The sequence below is a fragment of the Papilio machaon genome, chromosome 4 (assembly GCF_912999745.1).
Source record: "Papilio machaon chromosome 4, ilPapMach1.1, whole genome shotgun sequence".
NCBI classification, from domain to species: Eukaryota; Metazoa; Arthropoda; class Insecta; order Lepidoptera; family Papilionidae; genus Papilio; species Papilio machaon.
Window position 1 is genome coordinate 6,081,334 of NC_059989.1, and position 7,562 is coordinate 6,088,895.

Here is a 7,562-nt window from a genome sequence, read left to right on the forward strand (position 1 = left end):
AAGATAAACTTATTTGACAGTTCTTTCATAGTTATTATTAATTGACAAATTAATAAACGACAAATGAAAATCCATATTTTGGTCCTAGAAAACCACGGTTAAATGAACGTTTTTAATTCATTTAAATAACCTAATAAAGTGTAAAAAGAGGTTGTAGTTGCTTACTGAGGCGAGCAATATTCTCTAATAGATATCATACTCGCTTTATCTACGAGCTACAGTTGGGATGTTCATTTTCGAGTAAATATTTGTTTCATTCCATTGAAATTCGTACGTACATCCAAAAAAAAAAACAGAACCAGCGTGATGTTATTTAAGATTACTATTTCGAGAGTATATATCTCTAGAATGTAAGCAACGTAATACTTTTCCTGAATGTTTTGAATTTTTCATACATCACTTGGAATGAAAAATTGGTATAAACATGACGGTACAAAAATTTCACGAAAAAAAAATATTAAAGGCTATAAATTAGATGCATTCCGATACAGTTGTTTTATAGCCAATGGAAACATAAGTACCTATGAACTTTTCTCTCTTAACCGAATAAACACGTTAAATCAATGCTAAGCATTGATTTTTTCCATTGTATCGTTTTTTTTATTTCAAGTTTTAAGTGTGTCATGCCACGATATCATTTAAAGGTCGACGTGATAGTGATAGAGAGCTCGTTGGGAAAGCTGCGGGCTATGTATTATGTAATTCAGAAACAAATAAGTACGTGTAAATACAACGTATTACCGCGACGTGTCACTAATATAACTTTAGTAAGTACTATCACAAAATTAGAAATTTAAATTTAGAGTTGTTATTTGTTTAAATTAAACCGAATAAAGACTATATCAACTATGTTGCGGGATCTCAGTATCTTAATAGTAATATTAAAATAAAATTGTAAATTTATGAATTTAAAAGACAATCTACAAACTAAATTCAAAACTAGTATTACAGCAATTTATAATTAAAGACCTATATTTAATAAATATTCATAATAAGATTTTACTTGAAAACTGTGGGTAAATATTAAGTAATAGATATCTGGATAAAGTAAATAATTTGCAGCGATATATAAAATACTTGTTTGAAAAAAATCAAACGATTTTTAAAAGAAATGTTTCGAAGTAGGAATCAAACATTCCTTCAACAGTACTTGAAAAGGTCTGAAGCCCGAAACCTCTCCAGTGTCATCGTTGCTGTGAATTCACAATGTGGCTGCCATCGTCTGAAGTGTACCACGATATAATTATAATGGTACAAATAAGTTGCCAAGCTTAAGAACTTTTGACCTTTGTTGAACAGAAACTTAAATTCTACGTACATATATTCATTATTAAAACTATTATGGTTTAAACTAAAGAAAATAAGCGTTATTAAGACCTCAAAATAAGAGCAAGTAAAAGGTTAATTTGATAAAAGGGGATTAGTAGTGGTTATATATTTTCAGGTAAGTTTCCTTACAGGACGAAAAGGCAACTTTACTGGAAAATCATTACGACTTTCAGGAAGAAAATTAACTGTGGCGGAGCTACCATTTATTGCACAATACACGTTTATTTTTTAGATAACTAAAAAAATACAGGTAATGTAGAATACACAGAAGATCTTAAATATGGAGTCATTTTTTTACTCAACAATGATAAAGTTAAAAACACATATCAATATTAAAAAATCTTGTATTTTAAAAACATGGACACAATCCTACTAATATTATAAATGTGAATGTTTCGATTCATGGAAGGATGGTCGGATGTTTGTTTGAAGGTATCTCCGGAACGGCTCAATAGCCTTTGATGAAATTTAACATAGAAGTAGAACATAGTCTGGAAGAACACATAGGCTACTTAGTACTTTTCAATTCCGCGCAGACGAAATCACGGGCGATAGCTAGTACTTTATATAAACAAAATACTATGAGTCATTTTATTAATAAAAATAGCTAGGTCGTAGCGGGGGGAAGAAGACTGGGGATAGTAGATAAATGTGATTGCGGCTTTTTATGAATAAAATGTGCGGAAACTACTCGTATTATTACAAGCGTATCGTCGTGTGTGCACATTAATATTTTATATTTATTGAAATTTTGGATTTTGATTGACATTTTTTAATTTCATTAATATGATTAAAATGGGCAACAGGTAACGCTATATTTTTTTCTCTGGTAATAATAAAAAATAACCGTGTACATATATGTCATAGTAATGCAATGCTCATTATGTAAGTTTTAAAAAACTTAAAAAAACCTTGTATTGTTCAAGGATATTTTCTTCTTACAAAAGCATTGACCTAGATAACAATAAAAAATGTTTTTTAAACTTTATGTATAGCTGTCAGAAAAATGAAATTAATAATATGAACTTAAGATCTCTCAGATGTGTAATACCATTTAAATCGAGAGTACCTGTTATCATAGATAATATAAGCGTAGATAGAGCGGCTACTACTTTACCACTACTTTACCACGGGATCGGGAGATAGGAATTATTTTATCTTTACACATGATATACGATAAAATTGATATTACACATTCTAGTTCACTTTAACCGTAAATTTATAGAAGAACCCTGATTATTACATTCACTGGCTTTTATTCCCAAGTCAAATTTTATAATTTGGCACAGATGTAGAACATAGTCTGGATGAACACAAAGGCTACTTATTACGTTTTTTTTAATTCCGCGCGGATGGAGTCGCGGGCGACAACTAGTATTCAAAAAAGGAAACTCGTTATACAACACAATAAATACGACTTAAGAATTCGACCTTAACACAGATTTAAAACTATTTAATTTATAAAATACATGTTTATTTAGTGAATAATTTGATTTCAATATGTGAGTTTAGAATGTTAATAAATATTTATAGTACATAAAGAGTCATCATTTTCTTATTCCCCACTGAATTCAGACCACACGAATGAATTTCAAGACAATTGATCACCAGATCCCACACACAAGTATTTGATGACAACTTAATGCTCAATAGATTATCGCTCTATTTTCCGTTAGTGTAAAACTTAACACTCGATCTGGCATTTCGCCAAACCTATAAAGAATGTATTATTTTTGTAGAACATGTATTTTTCACAGCCCTCCATCGTATAAAAAGATTTTATACTTAATTGCAAAAATTAAGGTGTGTTTTCCTATTAACGGTATAATTTGTCACCTTATTGTTTTGTTCTCTACTTCTGATATTAAATACATTAAGGTACTTTATCTTACTTATATTATAAATGCGAATGTTTGGATGTATGGATGGATGTTTATTTGAAGGTATCTCCAGAACGCTTGCATGGATCTTGTTGAAATTTGGCATAGATGTAGAACATAACCTGGAAGAACACATAGGCTAGTTGTTTAGTTTTTTTTTTAATACCGCGTGGGCGGAGTCGCAGGCGATAGCTAGTGTAGATAAGGTAACAAAGTCTCATAATATTCGTATTTACTCGTTTACCACCTTTCACTAAAAAAATAAGTATTATTGTTGTAAATTAATTTTAGTGTGATATCTCTATTAACTATCAAAGTGGTATTTAAACTACTATCAAAATATGGTATTCCCAACGCATTTCAATATCTGGCTACATTTCACACAACCAACATAAGCTTTAGTTAAGGATCTATATAGAATTCAAGCGAATTGCGCTTTCAATACCCCTTATAAGTCCTCCGCAGAAATTAATTTATAATAATATAATAATTTTATTCAAAATAGTTTATAGTCTATTTAAATAAATGTCATATCAATATGCTACTTTAAATACCGTATGAAATATGAAAAAAATTAACTTTATTGGATCTATTTATGTATTTTGCGCATGTAAATTGTCTGTACTGGGAATAATGTCGAATGAAAAATTAAAGCAATTTACTAATGAAATAGGTGCGGTGGCATGGCGGGACTTTATACCATATTGATACAAACTCATTATAACTATCGCGCATATAAGGTAAGTTATAAACTGTTAAGAAATACTTTAATAGAATCCCGTTTTTTATAAAGATTATGCTTGTTGTAGGTTTACAAAAATCTGTTATCATCATAAATATTTATTAAATGGGTAATTTATCACTTGCAGTAAAACTGTATATTCAATAAAAATTTCTCAGATCTATTACAATTTCATTAATTGGCTGTCCTTTCAAAGTAAGCCACGTCTTGCTACCACTATGTAGATATGCTTGTTTGACAAACTCGCTTGAAGAGACACTCGTTTGACAATAACTTTTGCACTACTTTTACTTTTGATTAAAGTATTTCAAAAGGTTTCTAATGTTGGCTCTATAACTTTATCATTGGGCAGACTTACTAATAACATTGATAGTTTGCTATATGCACATATCGATAAGTCTTTGACATTCAAGCGATTCTAATTTTACCAGATTTTCATTTAGATATCGTGTTAATTGTTTTATAGATAAAGTTGTACGCTTTTTACGATAATGCTCTCTAAAAAAATCAATTTGATCAGATAATGCATGGATTTTTTTTCATATTAATATCAGTGAGCGCATCACGACAGTTACACTTGGTCGAGTATTACTGTTGTTGGATGAGTTTAACGTGATTTTCAAACTAACACTGCGCATATGAACACAAGAATCCAATATAGCTAACGTAATTTTTATGGATCTTAAACCTTTAAAATTAGTTTGGTTTTCTTCATCCAAAGGAAAGCCATGTATAGAAGATACACAAAACATGATGTTTTAATGTTGTGTATTAAAAACAATAATATTAATGAATTGAACAATGTTTGCTTAATATAAAATATTTATTGAAACGTTACAACGTATATAACAAATTACATATTAGTATTAAATAAATTTTCATGCCTTAATTAGCTAGTAAAATCTTTCTATCGTAACATAATATGTTCGTAATTTTTGATATACTAGACGAATTGAGTCTTTACTCGAAGCTTTCAGCTCTCAAAGTGGAGGAAAACATCGTCCAATTAGTCATCGAGTTTGGTAAAACATCGCAAAAGCTCAAAGTGTTGCTCAAATTACTTAAACAGTTACGGTTCTATATTATCCTTAACAAAGTAAACCCTTAAAAGCCTCGAGCACTCTCAGTTGTTTAGGTTAACACTTAAACGGTTCTATACCAAAGATGTTGGAAACTTCAGTAACCCTTTATACATAAAAAATATTTAAAATTTTGTCGAGAAAATTTTATTACTTTTGTTATTCTTTCAAATTGTATTTAGCTAAGCCTTCTTTAAGATTTTCAATTCGTAAACGTAGATTTAAATGGCTAATTCGTAAAATCATAGGATTATCACTCAAATTTCACAGTACAGTTTCAACCTAGTTAGTAAGTAGACTCTACTTGAGTGGGATCATATATCAAACACTCAGTACTTACTCTAATCGTAGCTCAACTAATTGTATAATCAATTCTCTTTGTAAAAGCTTAGATTAAGGGAATTGAATCTTGTATAAAGGGAGGTACTTAAGCCTCTTAATATCCACTGTCAAGTGTCAAAACAAGTTCACTTAAGATAATACTAAAGTACTTGTTTCAAATAGATTAACAATTAGATTAAATACAATGATTTTATTAAATTTAATAAACAACCGAACCAATTTCATCATTTCTTTTACAGTTAGAGAGCTATTCAATTTAGTACAGAATATATACCATATGTTTGCGCTTGCAATATTCAAATTAAATCGGGGATTATTCGGCACAAAAACGATTTAGTATAATCCAAACAAAATGTTTCATTACAAAAATTGTTTCTTTTACTGAAAATAATGATGTATTTACAAGTTCAAAGTACTTTTAGTTTATTTTAAGCGGAGTAGTGTTACTAACCTCACTTTTAAAATTGGATGAGACGTAATATATTACTCTTGTATCTGTGCGGTGTCGGGCGGGATGTTCATTACGTCGCAATATCTCAAGAAGACTGACCACTTCAATAACAGAGAAGAAGTTTAAAAAATGCACGTTGTAAGAATAAATCTTTGTCCTATAAAGAACCAATAGTACCCAAGATTCTTTTAATTAAATCTAACGTATAATTTTTATAAAAAAAAGGAATAACGTATTAGAAAATATATTTTTTAAACGATAAATAAGTTTTAAAAATTCATCTATCAAAAATACTTATTGTCTTACTGTCGTATTTTGGAGCTTTACAGCGTTCAACGAATCGAAATCATAGCGTATTTTTATCTCTTCATACTAATCAAGTAGTGCAACCTACAAAAATAAAGTAATATACCTGCGAAGTATTTCAAAAGATATGTGTGAAGTCAACCAACCCGCACTTCGCCAGCGTGGTTGACTATGGCCTAGTCACCCCTAACTTGAGCTAGAGCCCCTCAGTGGGGACGTCTAGTGAGCTGATGATCATGATAATTTATAAAATAAATTAAAATAAAAAATAAAACACATATGAAGGTTATATAAGAGAACTATAAAGCCTTTACCATTATTCAGAAAGAATCCCGTATTCAGACTCTTTGTGTGTCTGAATACGGGATTCTTTATCCCGGCACAAAGGTGTTATCTTGAACATTTTTCTTATGAAGTACAAACGAAAATATACGTCACCTAAATGAAACTTCCTGCCCAAACAATATTTATTTGCCGGAAAACATTACCCACAGGTAAAAATTGAAGAACATTTCTTTTAAATTCCATTTAGTTATTAAATACTTTATCTTTACTAAATATCATTCATTTGCCAATTTAATATTGATCACCGTTATTTACTATTGTTAGTAGTTGTTGTTGTTGCTGTTCTATTAATGATAATAGTAGATTTTAACAATATTATTTTCCTTGTATTAGTTCAATAAAATAACCTATATTTTCGATCTAACGTGTCTACCTAGAGAGATCTCACTTAGACCGGGTCACGATGGTTAAGCGCCAACTGACCTCTACTTGAATCGCCTTAAGTAACATCTCTTACCTAAGTACTGATAAAGGACGCGAGGTTCACATGAAATTCGTATCTTTTTTCTATTGTATAAAACATATTAAAAGTATTTATATAATAAAAGCATAGTATTTCTAGTGTATAAAACATAATATAAGCTTAGTGATAAAATTTGTGCTTTTCTCTTATCGAACTGTGAAAACCCTTCCAACCTTATTATGTTCGCTCTAAAGCGACATTTCTAAGGTTGGGATTGGCTCTTAATTTTGTAAATACCCGTGAAATTAATAGAGAAGAGATAAAGCTTGAACTGACAACAATTTATACTTAGAAAACAAGTAAGTAATTTATCTTAGTTTCTCACCAAGAGCTAACAAATTGCACGGTGCTAATTTATTGTTGTTAAAAGAGTTATGTTTTGTTCTGTGATAACAATAACTCTGTCTCTGATAGCTTTTGTAAAACATTGTAGACGGTTTGTCTTTTTGTTATGAGAAGTGTTTCGCTTTTATGATAAACGATTACGACGTACCATTTACTCCAAATGTTACAAAAAATGGCGTTCAAAATTCACAAAACATTGAAACTAATTTATTTTACAAAGTGTAAACATCACGTACGGAACTGTAATATCGGGATGCTTTTATCTTATAAAAATTGTGAA